General features: G+C 42.5%; 1 protein-coding gene across 1 annotated transcript in view; it reads right to left on the bottom strand.

The window, feature by feature from the left end:
• Positions 1–16,031, bottom strand: part of Ctnna3 (catenin alpha 3) — a 1,464,870-nt gene extending 1,448,839 nt beyond the window's left edge. Inside the window, exon 1 of the mRNA XM_052744818.1 lies at positions 15,913–16,031. The gene's annotated coding sequence lies outside the window, so the exon portion shown is untranslated. The remainder of the gene's footprint in view (positions 1–15,912) is intronic.
• Positions 16,032–27,804: the final 11,773 nt, after the last annotated feature.

The following is a 27,804-nucleotide window of genomic DNA, read 5'->3' on the forward strand; positions in this document are numbered from 1 at the left end:
TTAAAGCAGGAAATGATCTTCGTTCCCTTTAAAAACTCATTCTGCTGCTGATGAAAGCCAGCAGAGGGTTCTTCACTGAAACAATCTGCTCTATAAAAATCTCAGTGGATAGAGTGTTTGCTGCGCAAGCGTGGGGGGCGGGGGGGGGCATCGTTTGGATCCCAAGCACCTAAGTCAACGTCTGGGCATGGTGGCCCACCTGTAACTCCACTGCTGGGAAGGGGCATGCAGGGGGCCCTGGAGCAAGCTGGCTAGCTAGACTAGGTGGAGAGGTGAACGCTGGGTTCTGAGGGGTTCTGCCTCAAGGAGTAAGGTAGACCGAGGTTGAGAAAGACACCTGATGTCAACCTCGGGTATCCACATTCATGCGCGCGCGCATGCACGCATGTACACACACGCACACACACACACACACACACACACACACACACTATTTCTCAAATCTGAAGATGTGGGGTCTTTTTTTTTTTTTTTTTGACTGTGTAGTTTTTTGACTTGTGTAGCAACAACTAACAGCTAAGTGAAAATCATGTCGTCTATTTGGAAACCAAGTGTAAATGTTATTGATTCTCTTACAAAGTTTTATGGCATTAAACTTTCTAAACAGACATATTCTCAGTAGTATAAAATAGATGCTTGAAGTTGTTTTTCAATTAACCAATAGGATAATTATCCAAAAGAAAATTGAAAAGTCCATGTTGTCAGTAATTAGCTCGTCCCTTCTGCTAATCGGCCACACAAGTCTGGAATATCTAGCAACTGATTTTTTTTTTTCTGCTTTCCTCTACCCACTTAGTTCCACTTTAGTTTCCAAACAAGTTTGCTTCCTGATACAAGATCTCCTGAGCCCTGTTCCACCTGGCAGATTTGGTTTCCCAGGATGCCTTAAAATCCTACATCTAAAGATCTTTTTAGTTTCAGTTCTACTGAAAATGGCTTAAGATTAAAAAAATTTAATGATAATGCTTAGGAGAAAAAGAAGACTGCCAAATATATATTACTTACTTAGGATACTCCTTTGTTTTTTTCAGCAAAAAAAAAAGTCTTCATATATTTTACTTTTCAGTATTTCATACACACATGCATGTGTACACACTTACCTTCAAAAGAACATGCCACTTCCTTAAACTATTGCAACAGGCGTATAATAGGTAATGCTCAAGCAATGGGCAAATCTATAAGCATCTCTGATCCATGATCTGACACTTCAGATAGTGTCAGTGAGTCACACACACACACACACACACACACACACACACACACACACACACAGAGTTGTATCTCACAGGCATCTACAAATGCAGAGTCCAGGAACTAAAAAGAAATGTCAGACTAAGAGACAAAGTATGATAAGTGTCCATCTATTTTTTCCTGCTAATCCATGAGACTACATTGAGCTTTCCCAGAGGAGGAGCCTGCCGTGGTGGTGCAAGCCTGTAATGCCAGCACTTAGGAGGTAAAGACAGGAGAATCAGGAGTTCAAGGTCATCCTTAGCTATACATGGAGTTTGAAGCCAGCCTGGGCTATATGAGATTCTAAACAAAAGAGGCTAACAAGGTGAATATGATGGATATGACCAGAGTATATTTTATATGTGCATATGTGTTTGTGTGTGTCCCAATGAAGCACATTATTTTGTACAATTAATATAAGCTAATGCAAAGGTTTTTTTTTTTTTTTATGAACATCATCGAGTTTGCATTCAAACTCCATCCCACGGCTTTATCCACTATGGTCACCATTTATCTGCTTTTCTCATATTGGAAAATGAGACCTGTTAAACTGCCATGAAGAGGAGTCACTCATAAAAATCACACAGCAAATATAAAGGAATACTGACTGCTACGCCAACGACTCACTGGCCCATCATCACTGTTCTTCAGAGAGACGCTTCTCTTTGAGGAAATCTGTTGGTTCAAATCACATCTTAGAAGGCCACTGTAGAAAGTAACAAGTGGATTGCTCTCCTGATTTTAAAATGGACAGTCATTGAGGTCACACGTTTTTATTTAGCAAGTTGCATCTGTTTCACCCAGGAACGTCTCCTACCCCATTTGTGATAAGTTATAATAAGAAAACAAAGAAATATGGCCCTAAAATAGAAGCACTTCAGAACTGCTCCAAAAGTTTGAGCAAATGCTTCACAGGGAAAATGAAAGACACTCAAATGCATATTAATAAGTGTGTTTTTTTTTTTAAGACTGGGTATGAGGTGATTAAAAGGATAGAGCATTGAACCCAGAGCACAAGAACGACAGTCGGTTAAAAAATAGAAATTTCTGTCTCTTGTTCCCACAGGAGACTTAATGGAGCCATGCCAACCTGCTTCATTCCAGAGCAGGGAGCCACTTGGTTGCTGAGCTATATTAGAGAGAGGGGAAGGAAATCCTCTCTCCTACACTGCTACAAAGATAACAACCATGCCCCAGGCCGAGCTCCGGGAGTCCAGTCAAAGAGAGGGAAGAGGGATTATATGAGCAAAGGGAGGTCAAGATCATGATGGGGAAATCTACAGAGACAACTGAACCAAGCTCATGGGAACTCACGAACTTTAGACCAACAGCTGCGGAACTTGCGTGGGACCGGACTAGACCTGCATACGGGAGATACTTGTGTAGCTGGGTCTATTGGAGGGGCCCCTGGCAGTGGGATCAGGATCTATCCCCGGTGCATGAGCTGGCTTTCTGGATTCCGTTACCAATGGTCGGACACCTTGCTCACCCCTGATAACGTGGGGAGGGGCTTGGTCCTGCCTCGACTGAATGTACCAGGTTTAGCTGTCCCCCCATGGGAGAACTTACCCTGTTGGAGGAGGGGAGGAGGGGTAATGGAGGAAGGTGCGGGGCAGGAGGAAGGATGAGAGGGGGATCTGTGGTTGGTATGTAAAATGAATAAAAAAAATAAGGATCATAATATTAATCTCAAAAAAAGATAATAACAGAAAACTGTGATGGATTTTACCACCGAGTAGTCATGTTTGTTTTCCTCATGGCTCCATTAACTCTCTACCATGCCTCAGTTTACATAATAATACAAAAGAAATACAGGCATAAAAGAAAATCAGTTTCATGAGAATCAGAGTGTCTCGGGCTGGGGATACAGCTCTGTGGTGCAGGACTTGCTTAACACACACAAGGTCCTTTGCCCACAGCTTTCCAGTCCCTACTTCGGATGCTTCTGTGAACACCAGCTGCTGATGCTTTCGTTGTGAGCCTAGCCTTAGACAGCTGAGCCATATCTGCAGCCCTGAACACTGTTCTCTGGGCAGAAAAGTTCCCTCTGCCTCCAGTTCTTACTTTTTTACATTTATTTATTTATTGGTGTGTGTGTGTGTGTGTGTGTGTGTGTGTGTGTGTGTGTGTGTGTGTGACATAGCACATGTGTGAAGGCCAGAGGACAATTTACAAGAGTCAACTCTCTCCTTCCACCATGAGGACCTGGGGAATCAAACTCAGGTCAGCTTAACTCACTGAGTCCTCTCACTGGCCCCTTTCCAGTCATGTAAATACATAATCTAATAGATAGTCCGTTAGTATAGTAGTAAATATTGTACCCATTTTTGTTTTAATTAGCACTTACCTAATAACTGGTGAAACCGGCCAGGCAGTGGCGGCGCACGCCTTTAATCCCACCACTTAAGAGGCAGAGGCAGGTGGATCTTTGTGAGTTCGAGGCTAGCCTGGTCTCCAGAGTGAGTTCCAGGACAGGCACCAAAACTACACAGAGAAACCCTGTCTCAAAAAAAACAAAAACAAAAAATAAAACTGGTGAAACAAGCCAATAAACTTTTCATTCATTTATTGATCAGTTTTCTTCTCTGTAAATTACTTTTCACATATTGACTCCTTTGGATTCTTTATTTGATTTTTTTTCTTTCTAATTAAGAGTTCTTTATATTTTTTTGAGACAGGTAGCCCTAGCTTGCCTAGAACTTGCTATGTAGACCAGGCTGGCCTGGAACTCGTAAGAGGTGAATCTGCCTCTGCCTCCTGACTAAAGATATGCCCAACCTTGGGAGGAAGAAAACTGTGGGCCAGGGCCTGGCATGGTGATGCAGCCCTCTAATCCCAAAACTCGAGAGGCAGAAGCAGGTGGATCTCTGTGAATTAAAGGCCATCCTGGGCCAGATAGTGAGTTCCAGGACAGCTAGGGCTGCATAGAGAGACCCTGTCTCAAAGAAACAAACAAACATCAACGACAAAAAAGACTTAATTACAGATAATAAAAAAATTAATATTTTCGATCATTCCTCAACATATATCAAATTAGTATATCTTTAAATCATGTTAGAATGCTTGATTTTTCTAATTTGCTACTTAAGTTGTTGACTTGAGTTTCATAAAACCATTAAGGAATTTTGTATAAAGTGGTGTTCTCAGCCTTAACAATATATTGACAAGTTGTGAAAAATGTTGATGATACTCTGTGTCCTGCAGTATAAAATATTCAGCCAAGATTTAATTCTTTACATAAAAGTTAAACATGTACATCATCTCACTCATATGTAAATTTGCCTTTAATAAGATACATATGCATATATATGTATATATGTATGTGTATATACCAAAGAATTGTCTTAAAATAAATTTCTTTATGCTTTATTAGCAGTAAATGTTTGATTTGTACAACTGTTTTGTATATTTGTATATCCAGGCAAATTTCTCACGTAAGATGAGTCACAAGTACAAAAAGTTTAAGAAACCCTGACATACACAATGAATATATTCAAAACTGCAAAGAACAAGACTATAGAAAAATAGAAATATAGTTTCCTAAGATCATACCATAATGGAAAAAAATAGTCTTTTGCAGAATTTAATAACTATAAAATAATGTGTTATAATGTCACATTTATAAAATACATGTGGTAATAGCAGGGCCTACTTTAATAGTTTGAGACAAAAACGAGATCAGATCTAAACTATTTCAAGTTAAAAAACAAAAAATCACTCCAGTTACTAAGTTGTCCCTTAAACTTTTCAAAAGCTCCGGGGGCGATTTACATGCCTCGGAGAGAGAAAACAGAGCTGCGGCTCAGAAAACAAGAGAGCTCTGTTCAAAGATGCCTGCCGTGCTCTGCCCCCAACACAAGATTTAGGGATGGAAACTCCCCTGCACCCCGGGGTGACCTTTTCTGCTGCTGTGGGCCCTGTCAGAGGCCACAATGACTTCAAGACAGAGCAGTTCGCTCCCTCCCTTCTTAGTCCACCCAGCATGATGTCTGGGTCAGCAGAGCCTTCCAGCTCAGGGGCACGCAGACCAATCGGTGCCCCTCTTGGAGTAAGGCAGGAAACAGGGCATTTTTAGAGTGAGGGTCTTTCTCCCCATCCGCCACGGCTGGGGTTTTGACTCAGGTTCACATGCTTGCGACACCCCTCTAATCTTCACTAGCAAATCTCACTCAGGACCAGCGTGATGAAGAAAAACCACTTTCTGGGCTGACGGAATGTCTCAGCACGTAAAGGCGCTTGCTGCCGGGCTTGACGACCGGAGCTGAACCCCCCCCCCCCCCCCCCCCCCCCCCCCCGGCCCCATATAATGCAAATTGCCCTCCAAGCTCCACACATAGGCCATGGCATGTGTGTGTCCGTACACACACACACACAATAAATAAACAAATAAACGTAATTTTACTTTTAAAAATACTTTTTTTTTTTTTTTTTTTTTGGTTTTTCGAGACAGGGTTTCTCTGTGTAGCTTTGCGCCTTTCCTGGAACTCACTTGGTAGCCCAGGCTGGCCTCGAACTCACAGAGATCCGCCTGGCTCTGCCTCCCGAGTGCCGGGATTAAAGGCATGCACCACCACCGCCCGGCTTAAAAATACATTTTTTAAGATAACGTAAAATAAACTTTCTTTGGCCAGGGAGATGGCTCGCTACGTAAGGCACTTGCCACGCAACCCTGGCCACTTGTGTTCAATCCCAAGTCTACACAGAGGTGAACGGAAAGAACGGGCTCCGTGAAGTTGTCCCCCGACCTCCACACAGAGACCATGGCACACAGACCCACATAATGCGCGCGCGCGCACACACACACACACACACACACACACACACACACACACACACACACAAATAACAGCTAATCTTCACACACTTCTAGAGCTGGGGTGCTGGCTCGGTGGGTAAAGTACTTGCTGCTCGAGCGTGAGGACCCCCGAGCTTGTATCCCAGCACCCACATAAAGCCCAGCACGGCAGAAGGCACCTGCAGCCGCAGTGCTCTGAACGACAGACACAAGAGAATCTCTGGGGCTTGCTGGCCAGTCAGCCTCAAGGGTGAGCTCCGGGCTCAGTGAGAGACCCCGTCTCAAAAGATAAAAGGCTGAAAAAAAGCGATGGATGGTGACATCCGGGTGTCAATATCTGGCTTCTACGTGTACTCTCACCCGCAAGAGCACCCACGCGCACATGCAGTTAAATGAATAAATAAGAAAACAAACTTGTTGGTATCGAGTTGGTTGGGAAAGGAAGAGGTCCTGCCTGGTCTTCACTCCCTTCTCGGAATACATGGACAAACTTCCTGTGGTCTTCCCGGTGTTGATGAGCCCGACTGTGGAAAAGTCTAGAAGGGACCACCTTTGTGAAACCAGAAAAGGACCCTGTCGTGCCCTCTGAGACACAAGAGGATGAGGATCTCCTTGATGATTTCCAAACACGGGGAAACATACTCCTTTACTGTATGGTTCACAGATGGAACACAAAGTGCCCACTTAACTTAGAGTTCATGTGAACGGTAAATAAGCTACTGGTCTAAGTTATGTCCTGTGTAATAATTGGGACATACTCTTACTAAAAATAAAATACTTGAATTTCTAATTAACTTTGTTTATCATGCTTTCATTTTTTTTTAATCTGTCTACTTTCTTATTGGGTTCATGAATGGTACAAATTGGGGTGGCGTACAAATAAAACCCTGTTGTGTCTGAATATAGCAGCCGTGGGAGCCAAGCCCTCCCAAGCCACCGGTATACCTTCACATCCTATCAGAGATTTGAGGATGGCCTAGAGAGCCAAAATGGCAGCTCACACCCCTGAATGTCTAGGAACTACTTTTTAGACAGCCAGTGGAGGTGTGTTTTCAGGCCACCTCCCGGCAGTACATCTCTAAGAACCTTTAGTCAGAAGATTGTAATTTCCAGAAATAAAACACAGTCAAGCTTGCCTTGAATTCACGTGCTTGATACATTAGACCCCAGGATGTGAGAGCCTACTTGGTAAAAACAGACACAAAAATGATGTGGGCTGAAGTATGAATTTCTAGGATTCATGTACTATTTAAATTAGCTAAGATTTCTGGGAATAAACTTACCTCCAAAAAAGGACCAAGTAACAAGGATAGAAAAACAGTCCCAGTGGATATATGCCTTTATGGCCCAGAAATGTGATAGGAAGCTTGCCCTCTACTTTAAAAATTGAGACAGAGGCCAAGCAATGGTGGTACACACCTTTAATCCCAGCACTCGGGAGGCAGAGGCAGGTGGATCTCTGTGAGTCTGATGTCAGCCTGGTCTACAGAGTGAGTTCCAGGACAGCCAGGGCTATACAGAGATACCCTGACTTGAAAAATCAAAAAACAATAATTATTATACTATTATTATTATGGGTTTAATACCCAGAACCTACATGGCGGAAGGAGAGAACCAACTCCCATAAATTGTCCCCTGACCTCTTCATGCAGGTAGTAACATGCACACACACACACACACACACACACACACACACACATACATATACTGAAAAAAATGAATAATGTTAAGAAAAAGGTTTTGATAGAAGCAAATTCCCTTTGGTCTTCAACACCAGTTACTCAGGAGGCTAAGACAGAAGGATTGCTAGTTCAAGGCCTTGCCGGGGCTAGAGGGTGAGCTCACGGTCTGGGTAACACAGTAAGGACCTATCTCAAAAACAAAAATTAAACAATTTTTAGAATAGATTAAATAAGAAAGCTAGCAAATATTTAAATGTCCAAGAATTCAACATAACCAAAAGGATAATTAAGTAATTGAAGTCTAAACTCTAGGAATCATTCCTCTGCACTTTCTCCCACCTCTCTCCCAGTAATTTTATCAAGCAGCAGAGAATGAAACTGCCCCCCTGAACCGACGCCTTCACAACAAAGAGGAATACACTACGGAAGTGGAAGTGACAGAAACCTTGAGGGAAATTGAACATATCACCTTGGAATCCATTATAGCCAAGAAAGGAAACACAGAGCAAAGTAAGACAAGTATCGCCAGTTGCTTAGAGGTTCACAGAAGATGCAAGGCTCTGCAGTCAAAGACGGGTCAAGAAATAAAACCACTGTTACAGTCACAAACGCACATGAAGGAGGGGCCGCACATGAAGAACGCACCGAGGTGTAGGAGCTTTCTAAGGAACTAGAAGTTTTGAAGGACACACAAAAGAAGAGAAACAACAGGTCGTGTAGTATTGGCTATTGAAGAGGGGGGCTAAACCCAGAATGAGAGAAGACTTGTGAAAATGCCCAGCACAAAAACTCTTAGGCTGTGTTTGAGGATGAAGAAGAAGAAAACTAGAAGCCTTCCTCCCATGCAGGCAGTGTTCACAACGTTAACAAGTGAAGGGAGGAAGGAAAATAGCAATATTTTACTTTGTTTTTATCTTGTCTATCAAAGAGCTTGCTTTTTAAAATGAAAAGATCATTCCAACAATCTGAGAGGAAACTGAGCCTGGGAAGAGGTGGTAAAGTGAATGGTTGAAAAGATGTCTCCATGGTTAAGAGCACTGGCTACTCTTGCAGAGGACCTGAGCTTGAGTCCCAGCATCCATGTGGCAGCTTAAAACCAAGCATGACTAGTTCCCAAGGATCCAGCACCGTCTTCTGGCCTCTGTGGGCACCAGGCATATATGCTGTATACTTAACATACATTCAGACAAAACACTCTTATCCATAAAATAATAAATGTAAGTATAATAAATAACAGAAAATAAATCAAATGTTTTAAAAGAAATTATACTTATTTGTTGAATAATTGTTTGTTTCAAGGTGTATTGTATTAAAGCAAGGCTTCTCTAACTGATACTTTGGACTAAATAGTTCTTTGCTGTAGTGGCTGTTCATAGTGTGGTAGGCGTTTTGAAAGCATCCCTGACCTCTAATCATTGGACACTAGCAGCACCTGTGCCTCAGTTATGAAAATCAAAATGTCTCCAGATACTGCCAAATACTCCAGGGGGAGCAAAGCATCATGGGTTGAGAATGACTGTGTTACACAGCAATGTATATGTCTTATCAAAGAGTTCTTGCTGGTCTCTCTGGGTAATACGGAAAATGGAAGCGGTAAGGGATTCAGAACGAGAGAGAAAGACAGAGTCAGAAAAGAAGTATCTGAGAATTAAAACTGGGGAATTTTATATTGATCCCTAGAAAAGCATCAAAATGTCATGATAGCCAGCAAGGTAGAGTAATGCTTTCCACCAAGTCTGACAACCTCAGGCTGATCCCTGGGTCCCACATGGTAGAAAGAATACAGTGACTCTCAACGTTGTCCTCTGACCTCACGTGGGCTGTAGCATGCACACATGCACACACACACACACACACACACACACACACACACACACACACACACACCCCTACTCATACCCATGCAAAATAAATTAATGTAATAAAAAAATTAAGTAAATTTGTATGAGGCTCTATAGAATGATATATTAACATTTTTTTAAATTATACCAGAAATGTTGCATCAGTGACTCTGTTGGCGGAGATTCAGGGGAGTGAGGGGCAGAAGTGAGATCGGGAAAGAAATTCACTTTTAGTGTATACTCTTCGTGACAGATATTCTATATAGGCTTGCTCACTTAATACTCCTCCAATCCCGGCTCTGCTTTGCTTATCAACACAGAAGCTGGATAGGAAAAAAAAAAAAAAAAAGGCAGCAGGTACTAAGTCAATGAATCTGAAGTATCTACTGCCAAAGGTATGCAGTTGAAAAAAATAAAAATAAAATAAAAAATAAGCAGACTTGGTGAAATGAAGCCAGATTTCACCTGCTAGACATAGCTTGAGTGGGACTATATGTCATAGGTCCAACGCAAAGGCCAGAATAGTGGAAGCCGGAACCTCTGGCCAACTGTGCCTGTGACGCAGCTAGATGCTATTGCTGGTCTTATTACTGGTCTGTCATCTTACACTGTTTCTCTTTCTCTCCTGGAGGATATTTGGAGTGCCTAGTGTAACTTATGAAAGACTTTTTGCTTAAGCCAGTTAGAATAGACTTTTAGTTTAGGCACTCTGTTATGGTTAAAAAAAAAAAAAAAAGTCAATGGGATATAACCTTTTCAGCTTAAAAAAAATTAATGTTGTAGCTGGAGAAATGACTCAGAACTTAAGAGCGTTTACCGCTCTTGCAGAGAGGACTCAGGTTCAGTTCCACACATCCACATCAGGTGGCTCACAATTGCCCATAACTACATCAACAGAGAATCCAACACTCTCTTCCGGCTTCTGCAGGTACACGTGCCCAAGTGGTGCGTGTACAAACAAGCAGAGACACACAGACCTAGTTAATAATTGTTTAGATTGCTGTGGGATGTCCTGTATGCTGTGACTATATGTTGCTATGATTGATTGATAAATAAAACACTGATTGGCCAGTAGCCAGGCAGGAAGGATAGTGTAGGTGGGACAAGGAGGAGAATGCTAGGAAGTGGAAGGCTAAGGCAGGGAGACGCTGCCAGACATCGCCATGAAAGCTGAGATGTAAGGTACCGGTAAGCAACAAGCCGCGTGGCAACTTATAGACTAATAGATATGGGTTAATTTGAGATATAGGAACTAGATAGCAAGAAGCCTGAGCCATTAGGCCAAACAGTTTAAACAATATAAGCGTCTGTGTGTTTATTTTATAAGTGGGCTGCAGGACTGCCGGGGCTTGGCGGGAGCTACATTAGATCGTTCTTTAAAATGTTTATTTTAGCTGGAAGTGATGGTGCAAGCCTTTTATCAAAGTACTTGGGAGGCAGGCAGTTCTCTGTGACTTCAAGGCCAACCTGGTGTACACAGCAAATTTCAAGCCAGCTACATAGAGAGACTCTGTCTCCAAAAAATTAATTAATATTTACCAAAAAGAAAAAAAAACTTTAAAGCATGAAGTTGGGAAAGAGTAGGAAGCAAATCCAAAAGAGCCAACGTGGTGATCTGGGTCCTACAGCCCATTAAATGCCAGCTATGCGGGTTTGGGGGTTTAGCTCAGTGGTAGAGTGCTTGCCTAGCAAGCGCAAGGCCCTGGGTTTGGTCCTCAGCTCTGACAAAAAAAAAAAAAAAATGCCAGCTATGCCTCAGCCACTGTGACATTTCCTCAAGACACAAATGAGGGGCAAGAGCAACAATTCCCCCTCTTACACATAATTTAAAACAGAAGGAAAGAGATGATGGTATCAGAGTTTATCGATATGATATGAAGACAACTTTAAAATTCTATGAAAGACATGAAAGAACTAAGGAAACCAAAAAGGGAAAGAAGGAACGATGTATTAGCAAGTTAAACATTAAAACATGTTAATTCTCCTTGCAGTGAAATGCCGAGACCATTAGGAGAACTTGATAAATCATGACACATAAATTTAACTGGGCTGGGATGTACTTCAGTTGGTCAAGTGCTTGCCTGGCATACACAAAGCTCTGTATTCATTCCCCATCACTTCCTAAACATGGTGGTACATGCCTGAAATCCCAAGGCTCAGGAGGTGGATGATGTAGTCTTATGAATTAACCGGGGGAGGGAAGGGGCACAGAGGTGTCACATAAGCGACCAGCAGCATCTAGTACAGACTAGGTTCTTAAAACTATGATTCCTTTGTTATCCCATCCTGGAAAAAAAACAGAAACTGCAAAGTCCCCTAGAAAAGCAAGTCAACCAGGGAATGGAGAGATGGTTCACCCGGTAGGAGTACTGTGCTCTTTCAGAGAACCTGAGGTCAGTTCTCAGCACCCACACAGTAACTCTACAACTGGCTGTAACTCCAGCTCCAGCAGATTTGATGCCCTCTTCTGGCCTCCATGGGCACTGCATGCATGTGGTGTACAACACAAGCCTACAGGCAAACATTCATACACATGAAATAAAAATCAATCTTCAAAAAAAAAATCTGCTACTCCTATAAATTTCAGTAGAAACAATTTGTAAGCTTCAACCATAAACTAAGGTTTTTCTGGCTGGGGGAAGTCTCAGAATAGATCTTATTTCCTAATCTACACACACACACACACACACACACACACACACACACACACACACACATACACACACGAAAACACCACGAGAGCAGGATCTTTGTTTCAATTGCAACAATCTATAGCATTTAGAATAAACTCCGAAGTGAGTGTTAGAGTAGACCCTATCCCTTGAATAATCTTGCCTCTCAGTCATTCTGTAGACTTCTCAGTGAGGTACATCAGGGACTCTTTGCATTGGCATTCATCTATTATGTAATAACTGTGTGCCTTCATGCCAGTTCTCTGCCTTTACATATATTGGTAGGGGAGATCAATGCTTGGTTTAACTTAAGCAATGTTATTCCAAGTGAATTCTGCAAGGGGTTCCCATGAAACTGTAAATCAATAACCGCTTGGTTCATCCACAGAGTCCTGCTACAAAGTACTTCTAATACAGCTGATTTACACTTGGGCACAGGCCCTTGATGTGCTTGCTGAGACCAGTAACAAATTGAGAACTGCAGATCATACTTTGAATAGCATTAAATTTAAAGGGGAGCTGAAACACTCACGTTCTAATGTGGGAGAGTCTTTCTTTACATTACACATTGCTGTGTCAGCAGAGGCTGGAGAGATGGCTCAGCAGCTGTTAAGAGCATTAGTTGTTCTTCCAGAGGTCCTGAGTTCGATTCCCAGCAACCACATGGTGGCTCACAACCATCTGTAATGAGATCTGGTGCCCTCTTCTGGCATGTAGGCAGAACACTGTGTATATAATAAATACATTTTTAAAACATTGCTGTATCTGTATCAAATCAATTTTCCCACTGACGGGAGAGACCGGAAGTATACAGACATAACAGTTAAGCAAATTAAAGGCTCAGTGAGTAAAAGCACCTGCCACCAAGCCAGACAAGCAGAGGTACAATCTCAGGATGCACATCATTGTGAAAGGAGAGACATCCCAATCGTTATCCTTTGCCTTCCATACATGCATCATGGCACATGCACACACACAAAAATAATAATAATTTTTTTGTTTGTTTGTTTTTGGTTTTTCGAGACAGGGTTTCTCTGTGTAGCTTTGTGCCTTTCCTGGAACTCACTTGGTAGTCCAGGCTGGCCTCGAACTCACAGAGATCTGCCTGCCTCTGCCTGCCAAGTGCTGGGATTAAAGGCGTGCGCCACCACGGCCGGCCTGTTTTTAAGTCTTCACTACAAGATACATGGTATCTTCTTCAGGCAAGACTGAGCTGCCGTCTCCTCTTCTTAAAGATGAACCCTTCCCATTCCAAATTGAAAAGTGAAACATGTAAACCAAAGGTCAAAGAGGCTAGAGAACTCCTGCCTGCCCGTGGTTAAGGAGCCCCTCCAAATACCACCCCAAAATAAGAGGCCGTGGTTGGAAAGCTTTTTTTTTTAAAGAGAGGCAACATACCTCCTTTGAGAATTCGCAACTCTCCACCTCGTCTCCCATCAAATCATACAGGGATCTCTGCCCCCATCCCAACTGATTTCTCTGTACAGGCCGCCTCCTCTGACAGTTTTATCATCATGCCTTAGCTTTCCCCTTCTGCAATCGTGCTTCCTTAATCCAACAATTTAAGAACTGAAGCTCCTCTTTCCCGACTCCCACCCAATTGATGCCTTGCTCTGTGCCTTTCTTTCTTTTTCTTTCAATTCTTCAGCCTGTAGATTTCCTCCAAATAATTGTGGTTTCCCCGGCTGTTCCGTAACTGAGGTATCTCCTGACTCTTTCTGGTTCTGCTATTTATTCCTCACAGCTGGATCATAAAACTTCTGTAAATCAGTATGGTGCACACACGGTTTCCCAGCAGGATTTACAAATGCTACTGTTCGACAGCCAACGTGATGCAAATAATCGACGACAATCATATCGGTTTCAGGGAGAGCTGCGGCTCTTTCAACTCCATGTGTAGCTTTGTTGATGTTTATAAATTGAAATTCTGTAAGTAGGTAAGATTGTGTCCTTATAAATACTTAGTATGTTGTTATCCACCTGCCTGATATCCGTGTTTACACATCATAAACACTTAATAAATATTTTATTTGGCTGACAAGAAATTTTATAATGCTTTAAAAGAGAAACAGTAAAAACAGATCTTAAAAATCACAAGCTTCACCTTCAAGTGTAACATTCTGCATTCCAACAGCTCCACACTTAGGAACGGGGATTAAGGAAATTATCTTAAATATAAATACGTGATGTAAATTCACATAAAAATATGCAAAAGTAGTTTTTCATAGCACCTGGATGTTCAGCAATGATTAACAAAATTATTATATTCACCGAAAGGTTGTGAGACAACACAATAGTAGCTATATAAAACTGGGGATATTATATCTAAACATGAAACCCTAAGGTTAAGGGAAAAAGCAAGGCTACAGATATGACTCTCAATATTATAGCAACTATTCTAAAGCCAGGGAGAAAAAGAAAACTAGATGGAAACATGTATCAGTGAGATCACAAACAATAATTTTTCTTCTGTTCTTTCAAAAAAATCACACAATGAGCACTGACTACTTTTGTAATAAAAATAAATGTGACTCTGAAAAGTCCCAATCTTTTACTCAAATAATAAGGAACATCCAAACTGTGTGTAGGATGTAACAGATGTAATTGAGCATGTCTATACCTGTCTGTATTTTAGCTTCCCTCCTACATCACCTTTGAGGTAATTTTTTTATAATGAACACTGGAATTCTAATAGCATAGCCAAACATGCCATTCACTTTGACTCTTGGTAATCCACAGCTTCAAACGCTAAGTATTCTCTCTTCACTGATCTTCCGCTCTAGCTGGATGAGCTAACCACAAACCCAGAACCGAGGCTCCTTTAAACCCCTTCTTCTCCATTGGTGTGTCTTAAACAAGTCACTGATTTCACGTATCATCAGATTGTTGCGAGTCTTTTCTTGGTGGCGTAGATCTGCGACTCGAAACCTCTGCAGTCAGTGATGCTCCTGGTGTCTGTCCTGGATTCCCACTTTCCTTCTGAACTCACTACTTCCGGTCCTGTTCTTGACTTAGGTAACAGCTGCTGCTTGCAGCTACTCAGACCCGTTCAACCGGCAACCTTCCCTCTGTATAGACACTACATCCCAAGTAAAACAAAAATCACTCTACACTGCGATTTTCACCACATGGTTAGAAATGCTAAACAGCTCTGAGATCATTCCTCAACCTCCCAATGTCACTGCCAATGCCACAAGCAGTATATGACCAATATTAAACGTAGAGACGGATGCTCTTTGCCACTAGCCATTCAAAATACTTTCCGTCTGCTATGAATAAACTTTTGGTTGGAAGCAAAGCCCTTTCAAATATTTCCAGTTTTGCTTCCTTCTCCCTAGCCCCATGCCAAAGCTCAAGCATCCAGGCCATATCTTATCTTTCTCTGCAGAGCATCCAATTGGCTTTTTATAGCCAGAAACTCTCTGAATGCTAAGCATGCCCTTGGCTATTAGCTTCCCCTGGCATGGTCTGAAAGTTATTTTTAACTTTGAAATTAGCATGGAAGCCTCCATTTCTCATCACAGCTAGTCAAAACATCCCCATTTCCTACACTAATGCGATCTTCCTCCATTCAGAAGAAACTCCTGCATTATAAAGCCGTGATGTATGAAGGAGACGCAGAAATCCAAGGGAGGAAGAAGAGCACACCGAAGCCCAGCTAGCTCTTCGTTTATAAACTTGACTCTTACCTTTCTGCTGCCTCCTGTAGAGTCAATGTGCTTTGAGTCCCGCTCTTGAGGGGGGATTTTCCAAACAGAGTTCTGAGGATAGAGGAAAGCCTCCTGAAAGTCGCAGAGCTACAGAGGACCAAGTTGAGAGACAGTGACGGTTGGGGCAGTCACTTTAGCTGAGGCGCTACTCACCCAGGATAAGAAAAGAAGGGGAGGCTACGAGCCAGGGTGGGTGGTATCTAATCCTGGGCTAGTCAGTGACCTCACTGACAACTTGTTACTGAAAATACTTGGTTGAAAAAGGCCAGGCACATACTTTCCCTAGAGACCCACAGACCTCTTAAGAGGCTCGAAATAAGTTAGATTTAACTTTCTATCTTCCCTGTCCAAAATAAGGGACAGTTTCGGATTAAAGCTGAAGGTTAGAATTACTGAAAGTGAGAAATTGTAAAGCAGGGGATACGAAAAGGCCAGGAAATCCTCACACTGTTATTCCTTAAAATGCAGAGTCTCTGGAGCCGTGGGTCTCATCTGAGACTGGTTTTCCACTGAAACCTTACCGTCTCACACACCCTTATACTGCCTACTACACTTTATGCTTCTTGTCTGTGTGAACGACCACAGAGCAGTAAAAAGCCAGACAGAGGAGTTATCAAAACCCCTTTAGTAGAACAATTTTCGATTTAAGGCACCAGAAAACAGGTTCATCCTTGAACTTTTCTTTTTTTCTACTTACGGAGATTTTTTTTTTCTGTATTTCCTTCCATATATAACATGAATTCTTCCACGAACATAAGAGCATATATACATACAGCCTTTTATTCCCCAGAACCGTATCTTAAACTCAACAATACTGCACCCCACCGCCTAATTCTTTATTGTGCCAACAATTCCTTGAGTTTGGGTGTTGAGCCTTTATGACATGTTTCCTTAGCTAGACATGCTTTTATTTTTCTTGTAATAACACACAAAACTACTATAACATGGTGCTAACTACAACATGAACTATTTGTTGGAGCTTTGGCAGTCCTGTTCTTAAGAGCCTGAATTCAAAATAGAAGAAAGCATGTATTTATTAGTTCTACAGACACTCTTGGAACAAATACCAGGGAGCCAAGAGGAAAGACAGGGTCTGGGGACCGTCAGAAAGAATCAGCTATGAAAGGGGGTTCATTTTATAGGACTCCCAAGGAAGCCGGCAAAATAAGAGTATTTTTCCTGTAGCCTCCCTTAAAATGGACAGAATGGACATTTATCTAAAGAGTCTTAGTTACTGACATAATGCCCTTCCAGATTTGTCTTAAAGCATCCTTCTTCCCAGGGAGGATCTCGGAATGGTTTCTTTTCACAGTGAAACAAAGAGTGAGTTTTACATCTCACAATCCATCTTTTCTAGAATAAAGAGATCCCTTGACATTTGCAAAACAGCAGATTTTGTTTTAGAGCTTTAATAATGACTGTTTTCTACACCAGGACTTCTGAACTGCGCCCAAGATAAGGTACCCAGATTCTATTGTAAACTTGGCCTGCCTAACAGGAAAACATCGCTGACCTACCTGCTCTCTAGCCTGACTCCCCATCCTTCTGCAAAATAGACATGAAAACCCCTATTCTTTGCTTTTCAGTGGTTTTGTGACTTAAACTGATAAATCGGAGTGTTTAAAATTATACTGAACTCCTCAAAGATATAATGTACACAAAACCTCATTGAAGTGTTTGGTGTTGTCCAAAAAAAAAAAAAAAAAACCTAAAGACTCTTAGTATCTGAAGTGTAATTTTAAAGAGCTTTGTGGGGTTTGCGGGGGTTTTTTGTTGACTGGCTTAGTTTGTTGTTTCCTTATCCAAAGTTGAAGTATTTAGCGCTCTCGCCACAAGGGGTCCTCTCTAGCAATTCCAATCACGCCGAGCGCCCCCACAAGCCTCTAAATTTACATCCCTTTGCCGACAGAAAACACACATCACCTAATGTCAAGTTTCCACAGCTAACTATCGGGAAGCAGACAAAACCAGAGCGATCTGGCTTGCTCTGTGTGATCGCTGAAGCATGCTGAACACTAAACAGTTCCTGTAAACTACACAGCCCTGAGTTTCTGCCTCCTGGCCCCCTTCCAAATGGCCGCAGTCGCCTGTCACCTCACCCGGTCTTGTTCAGTATTTATATTCCTTCCCTATTGGCTGGTTTCCTTTCTTTATACTTTTCAAACTTGAAAACTTTGGCTCACGTTCCACTTACAGACAAAGCTTAGGAGCAGAAGAAAGAGTAAAAAGGAAAAAAATAAATCAGGGCCATTAGGAGCAATGCTCCTGGGGCCATCAAATGTGTGGTTTTGATTTTGAGTATCAGGGCCGGTCCCCCTAAAAAAGTCACTGGCATTAGTGTTCTGAGAGGCCCTTTATGTTCTGCGCCAACTAAAAGATTAGAGGCAAGGGAAGAGGTTCCAAAACGAAGATAATTGTGTCCCAATAAGAAATCCCTCTTGGAAAATAAGCCTTCCGACACACAATCGGTTCTGTACTCAGAATGGAATGATGTTTCTTTGTGTCATTAAAGAATGAAAATAGCTCTTACACAAATCATGCGTCTATTCTGTATGAGATACTCCAAATGTTGGCAAATTGGTTAGGGCTTTTTAAAAGTTTATTGTTTTGGACCAGCAAGGTATCTCAGTGGGTAAGAGCGTTTGCTGTGCAAGTCTGACCATTCTATCCCAGGGACCCTTGACGGACAGACAAATGGGAGTCAGAGAAAACTGACTCCCAAAGATTGTCTCCGGCCTCCACATCTGCCCCTCACACACAATAATTATAAAAATAAATCGAACATACCTTCTCTTGTTTCAAAGATGTTATGTGGTATAGCAGAAAGATGTTTCTCATCCAATCTAGTACTTACGGCGACCCTCTCCTGCCCCGTTGGGGAAAACAAAAGCCATTCAAGATGATGCCCCACAACTTGCCATCATTACATTCATAAACCCCTAAGCCATAAACCCCATCCCCTTCATCCCTCCTATCCCAGTGCTCCCGCAGGGGCTCCGCTCTCCTCTCTGGAGCCCACCTCCTTCTTGGCCCACCTCCTCAACGAATCTGCTAGTTATCTTCACTTCCTTTGCTGTGTACTATCACCAGTTCTCGGGTGAACAGACCATAAGCAACACAACGTTTGCCTAAAGACACTGTCAAACGGGACCTGAGGGTGCAGCTCAGTGAAGGGAGCATGCTTAATACATAATACACTCAACCATCCGTACCAAAGTTAAAAATAAAGAAACCCAGCAAGCAAACAATAACACACTTGCACCCTACCTCTCCCTCTAGTTACAACTACAACCCACTACTGCTGTATTTTCATTTCCCATGTAGTTCACAACACACACAGTGTGACTTTTTTTTTTAACCTGTTCACTCCTATACGGACGGGTCAGTGACCTTGGTAAGTTTTACAATGGTCTCCCTGTGGTCAAATCTATACAGTCATTTGTGGTGATACACTGTGTACCCTAATAAACTTGTCTGAGGATCAGAGGACAGAGCCAGCCACTAGATTAGACATAGAGGCCAGGCAGTGGTGGCACACACCCTTCATCCTATCACTCGGGAGGCAGAGATCCGTCTGGATCTCTGTGAGTTCAAGGCCACACTGGGACCAGAGCCGGGCAGTGGTGGGTGGCACACGCCAGAGCGCGCACATGCACAAGAGCATGCTTGTGGAGGTCAGAAGACTGCTCACGAGTCAATTCTGTCCTTCCACTATGCAGGTCTCAGGAATAGAACTCAAGTCGCCAGGCTTGGTGACAGATACCTTTACCCAAGGAGCCGTCTTGCCAGCCCCCTAAAAAGTCATCGGAAGGAATTTCGTTTGCTGTCATAATCAGCATAATAGGATGTTGGGTAAGAAATTCCCTGTTCCCCGGAATTGATAACCACGTCTATGTGATACGTTACATGTTTATAAGAGCCCCAAGACTAAAATGAAGAAGGAAGAGAGGCGCAAAGGGAAGTGAGGAAGGAAGGGAGGATGAACAAGAAGGTAAAAGGAAGAGACGGAGGAGAGAAGGGAAGGACAGAATCTGTAAAATGCCGCAGATGGGTTGGCATGGAAAACCTGATGGATTACTGAAGTCCCAGACAGATGTTAAAGGAATAATTCCAATTTCTTTCAAAAAAAAGAAAAATTGAAGGTTAGCCGGCAGTGGTGGCGCACGCCTTTAATCCCAGCACTCGGGAGGCAGAGGGAGGCAAATCTTTGTGAGTTCGAAGCCAGCCTAGTCTACAAAGTGAGTTCCAGGACAGCCAGAGCTACACAGTGAGACCTTGTCTCAAAAAGAAAAGGAGCCGGGCAGTGGTGGTGCATGCCTTTAATCCCAGCACTCGGGAGGCAGAGCCAGGCGGATCTCTGTGAGTTCGAGGCCAGCCTGGTCTACCAAGTGAGTTCCAGGACAGGCGCAAAGCTACACAGAGAAACCCTGTCTCGAAAAACCAAAAAAACAAAAACAAAAAAAAAAAAGGAAAAAAAAAATCACAAGTGCCAAGTTTTCAGCCAAAACCAGGAGGGAACTATCCTCTTCCTCTGTCTCTCTCCCTTTGGGTGTCTAGACTCCAGATAAAAGACAGAAGCAGATACTCCACAGCGGAAAGGCAAAATAACATGGTTTTTTTGTTTTTCAATTTCATCACGATAATTATTAGTGAAGAGAAGAGTTTAAAATTGTAAAGGAAAAAATAGGAATTGGATGGCAAAATCTCAGCAGCAAGGTGGCTAAACAAACTGAGACTATTAACACACAAACATTAACATGTTAAAGCGTGTGTGTTGTGTATAAAATACAGTGGGCAGCCAGAGCGGCACCAGCGTGACTAGCACTTAACAGAAGGAATGGCTAGTTTCGCTCTTCCCAGAAGTACATTGACCGTTCGTTTCCACGACATTCCCTATACAGCCAGCACGTTATTTCCTTCAGCTCTCCACACCTGGCTCCAACCTCAACTGTAAACTCAGTACTTATAAATATGAGTCTTCATTCACAAGGAAACCCAGGACTTCTATTTCAGTGATAACAAAGGAACTTTGAAAGTTAACAGTCTGCTCTAGAAATCCAAGTTTATCTGACAACGTCAGGGATGAAGATCATCTATGTAGCAGCCTCCAAGTACAGAAACAGTAAAAAAAAATAAGACTTAAAATTGCTGCTACTGTGTCCGGTTTGGGATGTAGTTCATCCAATTGATTTTTAGTACAGAACTGGAAATAACATCCTCTTCGTAACATCTATCGTTATCAACATATTTTTCTTCTTTTCAATATGAAATAATACTTCAAGATGATCTATATACATAATGTTGTCAGTTCAAGCTGTCATATAGACATAAATGCTTTCCTTTAAAAAAGCATTTTACAGTGTTATGTATACATCGTTCAGTTTGATCCGGGGCAAAAGCAGAGAGGCAGCCCAAGCTTAAGTGTAACATACAAATAGCACTGGGGACCTGCAGAGACAATGAACTTCAAACTGTCGTGTGATTCTCGTTTCCTATCACTTTGGAAACTTGAAGTCATAAAAAATAAAAGGCACACGGCTCAACTTTGCCCCACGAAGGGAATATTCTTAAAAAATCCCTCCCCTGGTTAGAGTTTTAATGGAACACTTTTTAAAAAAGAGAGAGAGAGAGAATTTGACCCCCAGAGTACTTTTAAATGGTATGTTGGAGCATGTATCACACCACTTTGTAAATTAGAGATCCCATAATAGAAACGCTTTGCGACAAGAATGTGGTGTGCGAGCTCTCCCATTCACGGTGGCCGATTAAATACTTTCCTGGGAGAGTTCTGCATACATTTTAATGCAAAGTAACTTTGCTTCTGGCTAGTCAAAATAAAATAAAATGCAACTGATAAATAAAGATAACATGTTCTTAACAGCAACAGATGGAAAGAAACTCCAGGAATACTTTTTTTTTTCCTTTTTTTTTTTTTTTTTTTTTTTTGGTTTTTCGAGACAGGGTTTCTCTGTGTAGCTTTGCGCCTGTCCTGGAACTCACTTGGTAGTCCAGGCTGGCCTCGAACTCACAGAGATCCGCCTGACTCTGCCTCCCGAGTGCTGGGATTAAAGGCGTGCGCCACCACCGCCCGGCTCAGGAATACTTTTTGTGTGGGGAGGAGGGGATTGGTTTTTGGTTTTTTTTTTTTTCAGACAGGTTTTTCCTATGTGGCCATGGCTGTCCTGGAACTTACTCTGTAGACCAGGCTGGCCTCGAACTCACAGAGATCCACCTGCCTCTGCCTCCTGAATGCTGGGATTAAAGGTGTGCGTCATCTGGGGGTTGGAGAGATGGCTCAGAGGTTAAGAGCACTGACTGCTCTTCCAGAGGTCCTGAGTTCAATTCCCAGCAACCACATGGTGGCTCACAACCATCTGTAATGAGATCTGGTGCCCTCTTCTGGCCTGCAGTCATACATGCTGTATACATAATAAATAAATAAATCTTAAAAAAAAAAAAAAAGGTGTGCGTCATCATGCCCTGTGAGGAATACTTCTCAATGATGCTTTGAAAACGACCCAGAATGTGGTCCAGAATCTACAGTGGCTATTGCAGAACTTCTACCTGTGATATCTTTTCTCAATAAGCAGAGGCTGTTTTTTATTATGTTAACTACCAGTAAATGGCCAATGGCTCATATTACATCTTAAGCAGGCCCCACTTCAATTCTAACAGTGAGAAAGTACAAGAAAGAGGTGGGACCACATAACATTAGGATGCCAAGTAAAAATAAAACCAGAATTTAGCCAGGAGAAGTGGTGCACACCTTTGATCCTAGCACTTGGGAGGCAGAGGCAGGTGGATCTCTGTGAACTTGAGGCCAGCCTGGTCTACACAAAAAGAGCTTGTCTAAAAAAAAAAAAAAAAAAAAAAAAAAAAAAAAAAAAAAAAAAAAAAAAAAAAAAGACAAAAAAAAGATAAAAAAAAAAAACCCTATAACTCATCAAATGATGAGAGTGAACTCCCAAGATGCTTGGACATCAGCCAATACCTGGGGGGTTCTGATGATATAACACACTTGTATTTAGTTAAGACATTTCAATGCCCAAGAATCCACAGTCCAGGTGAGTTGGCACTCCAGCAATATAATGTTACTCCATGGTGGGCTACAGCAATGCCTTATTTTAGAATTGATTTGCAAACTGGCAAGAATTAGACAGGAGATTAGAGTCCTAACCAAGTGCATTGAACAGAAACAGTCACCTAAATTGAACAATAATGGTCAGAAAGAAGGCTGCGGTTCAAAGGCTGGATCTGGAACTAAACTCACAGAGTCCATCCACAGGCAGGAGCTGTGTCTGGCTGAGTTAACATTACAGGAGGTACGACTGTCTGTGCAGGTGAAAGGGGTTAGGACAGGCATTCTTTACCCAACGCACGTCTGAACTTCTCCAGTGACCTGCACAAATGCTTGTGGTGGCCTGAGCTGTGCGGTACCTTATCACATAACGAGTGACAATTAAACAGCTGGAAAGGCAGAATCTTTACCACAAAGTGCCTGGATTTGCAGAAGTTTGAGACCAACCTACAATACATAGTGATATCATCAACTGGAGATCATTCTGTCAAGTAAAATAACCCAGACCCAGAAAGACAAGTATTGCATGTTTCTCTCATTTGTAGATCCTACATTTCACATAGACTATAAAACCATGAGACTCAGGGTGGCTTAGCAGTTAAAAGCACATACTGTCCTTGCAGGGGGCCCAAGTTCCAACACCCACATCTGCTGGCTTACAACTGCCTATAACTCCAGCTCCAGGAAGATCTGACACCTCCGGTCTCCATGGGCACTTGCACACATGGGCACAAAGACACACACATACACATAGTTTAAAAGTAATCACATAAAATCTTTCCTTAAAAATATAACATAAGGGTTGGAAAGATGGCTCAGAGGTTAAGAGCCCTGGCTGCTCTTCCAGAGGTCCTGAGTTCAGTTTCCCAGCAACCACATGGTGGCTCACAACCATCTGTAATGAGATCTGGTGCCCTCTTCTGGCCTGCAGGCATACATGCAGGCAGAACACTGTATACCTTATATATATATGGCCTGTCACACGTGTGACATGAAAGCAGAAACTGGTGGAGAAGGGGACCAGAGGAAGAAAAGACTGAGAAACGGAAAGATGTCATCAAAGTACCCAATACACTTACGTGAAAATGTCCTCATGAACACATCACAATACACAATGTATGTCAACAGTTTTTAAAAAATAAAAGGCAACTGGAGATGAATGATCCATGTTTGGATATACCAACCTTTTGACATAAAAGTTTAGTGTTTTACTTTTTTAAATTAATTCATATTATCAAACCAAAGAATATGAAGACTTATCACGATATAAGCAAGAAATTGGTTCTCAGAAACTATTGAAAGCAACTAGGTATATGAGAACATTAGTACTTGGAGCTAAAGAGATAGCCTAAAAGTGAAAAGCACTGGCTGGTTTGGTTTTTTGGTTTTGGTTTTGGTTTTGGTTTTTTTGTTTGTTTGTTTGTTTTTTGTTTTTTGGGGGGTTTTGGTTGTTGTTTTTTTTTTAGTTTTTAGGTTTTTTTGAGACAGGGTTTCTCTATGTAACAGAGTCCTATCCTAAAATTCACTCTGTAGACCAGGCTCACCTCAAACTCACGGAGATCCTCCTGCCTCTGCCTCCTGAGTGCTAGGATTAAAGGCATGGACCACCATGCCCAGCTTGCACTGACTGCTCTTACAGAGGACCTGGGTTAGGTTTCCAGCACCGACGTGGTGGCTCACAACCATCTGTAACTCCAGTTGCAGGGGATCCAGTGCCCTCTTCTGACTTCTGTGGTCACCGACACATATGCATACTAACACACCGACGACGACGACGACGACGACACACACATACACATAAATAAAGCAGTTTCTGAGGTTTTTATTTGGTGTGAATGGGTGTTTTGCCTGCATGTGTATGTGTACCGTGTTCACACGGTGCAGGCAGCTCAAAGGGTTGGGGTGTCCTTTCCAGGTGGCTCAGCTGGCCTGAGCCTTGTCCAGTCATCTCACGTGTCTGTTTCCTCTAGGCAGTTCAGCTGGGCTCCGCTGCTCCCAGGCTACTGCTTATCTGAAAGTGACTCTTAGCAGTCTTCACTGCTTATATCCTTTAGGGAGGGAGGGGCCTGGTGAATCTGATTGGTTTATCTGTGTGGTTTGATATCCTGAGTACTGACATCCTTTCACAAACAAGCACTGTGTGATAACCCTCTCATCTCCGAGTTCAAAGCTCTTATCTCCTTAGATCAGGCAGGACAAGACTTCTGATCCCCAGATCGAAAGAATCTGCGCCTGGGCTCAGCAGCGAAAAGTTTTCAGAAAATGATATTCAGCTACATCGATCCTTAGGATTAAGGGATGAAAGTCTCAGAGGCAGAAAGACAGGAAAAACTCAGGTTCACAGGGAAGAAAAGGACAGTCCCTCACCAAGTCTTGCTGGTCTCTCACCCACCGAGCGCCAAGAACTTAGAAACAACTAACAAAATTCTCTATGTAGATTGCCTAACAAAATTCTCTATGTAGATTGCCTACACAAAGATGATACCCACCCTTTTTTCAAACTCAGGGTTTTTTTAATTTATTCATTTATTTTCACATGGGTGTATGTGTCAGTATGTATGTACATGTGCGTGGATACACATGGAGGTCAGAGGTCAACACTGGGTAGGCATCTTCCTCTGTTGCTCCCCATCTTATATTTTTGAGATGCGGTCTCTTGCAGAACCTGGGGCTCACCCGTTCAACTAGACTGGCTGACCAGAGGGCCCCAGGGATTTCCCCAATGCTGGGATTAGGGATGCATGTCAGTGAGCCTGGCTTTTTATGTACGGACTGGGGACCCCAAATCAGGTCCTCGTGCATGCTTGGCAAGCACTGTATGGACTGAGCCGCTACCGGCACCGATATTCTCTTTCTGCAGACACAGTCCGAGTACAATGTTAAAAACAACAGTGGTGTACTTAAGGCCAGAGCTTTCATTTTAGTCTTACTCTCTGGGCAGAGCTAACCCTGTAACTTCTGGGAATCTCACAAACAAGATTCTAAACCTTGCTTGCCGTCAACACGTGCCTTGGCTTCCTCATCATGGTGCACTCTGGATTTCTTTGACCTCCCGACCTCTCTTGTGTCTCTTAGCCTGTGCTCCTGCCTGCGCTCCTCAGAAACCATCCTATGATCTCATTTCCTAAAATAAATGAATAATGTTTCTGGGTTGGTTGGTTGGTTGGTTGGTAGGTTTTTTCATGTGTATGGATGTCTATGCACCATCTCTGCAGGTGCCCACAGAGGACAGAAGATGGCACCAGATCTCCTGGGACTGGAGTCACAGGATTGTGAGCTACCATGTGAGTACTAGGACTCGGACCTGGGTTCTCTGTAAGAGCAACAGGTGCTCCTAACCACTGAGCCATCACTTCAGCCCTAAGACATTTAATTGTGCAACATTTTCCCTTCTACCAAAACCCACTCTTGGATGTATACTGCCATTTCTGTAAATGTCCCTATCCTAAGGCCTGTGTGCTTAAATATATATATTAAAAGCTTTTTTTTAAGCATTTTTAAAGGTTTATTTATTTATTTATTTATTTATTTATTTATTTATTAATTATATATACAATGTTCTGCCTGTGTGTATGTCTGCAGGCCAGAAGAGGGCACCAGATCTCATTGCAGATGGTTGTGAGCCACCACATGGTTGCTGGGAATTGAACTCAAGACCTCTGGAAGAGTATCTCTCCAGCCCCTAAAAGCCTTTCTTAATAAGTCCAACTCTTTCCCAAAAAAATGAAAAAAAAAATTGCCTGTTATATAAAAAGATAATTAACATGGGCCTGGAGAGATGGCTCAGCACTGGCTGCTCTTCCAGAGGACCCGGGTTCAATTCCCAGCATCCACATGGCAGCTCACAACTGTCTGTAACTCCGGTTCCAGGGGAATCTGACACCCTCACACAGATATCAACAAGCAAGCAAAACACTAATGAACACAAAACAGAATACATTTTTTTAAAAATTAACACAAGTTGAGTAATTAATTGAAATAATGGGGATACTAGCTCTTGCTTGTTGCCAAAGGTTTAAAATAATGATAGCATAAGAAAGTCGGGACTGTATACACAGAGATAAGACGATACTTCTACTGTGAATGTAAACTCAGAAAACTTATCTAGACAACAATTTAGCAACAGCTAAGGAAATCCTTCCAAAAATAAATGCTTTTTTTCTTTGAGACGAGGTCTACTGTAGATCACATCCCTCAAACTCCTAATGTAGCCGAGGATGACCTTGAACTTCTGATCCTTCTGCCTTCCCCTCCAAGTACTTGGATCTGTTTGTGCTGTGGCTGGGGGTTGAACTCACGGCTCCATGCATGCTTAGTTAGGGCTTCTGTTTCTCTGAAGAGACATCATGACCGTGGCAACTCTTATAAAGGAAAACATTTCATTGCAGCTGGCTTACAGGTTCAGAGGTTTAGTCCGTTATCATCACGGCAGGAAGCATGGCAGCGTGCAGGAAGACCTGGTGCTGGAGAAGGAGCCAAGAGTTCAGAAAGAGAGAGACAGAGACAGAGACAGAGAGAGAGAGACAGAGACAGAGACAGAGACAGAGACAGAGAGACAGAGAGAGACTGGCCCTGCCTTGAGCATTCAAAACCACATAGCCCACCCCCAGTGACACACTTCTTCCAACAAGGCCATAGCTACTCCAACAAGGCCACACCTCCTAATAGTGAAACTCCCGATGGAGGCCATTTTCATTCAAGCCATCACACTTGGTAAGCATTCTACCAACTGAGATACACCTCCATCTCCAAAATTAAATACTTTATTTTTTTTTACCGGAGTAAGAGGATTA

This window comes from Peromyscus californicus, unplaced genomic scaffold, assembly GCF_007827085.1.
Source record: "Peromyscus californicus insignis strain IS unplaced genomic scaffold, ASM782708v3 Scaffold_19__1_contigs__length_69161282, whole genome shotgun sequence".
NCBI classification, from domain to species: Eukaryota; Metazoa; Chordata; class Mammalia; order Rodentia; family Cricetidae; genus Peromyscus; species Peromyscus californicus.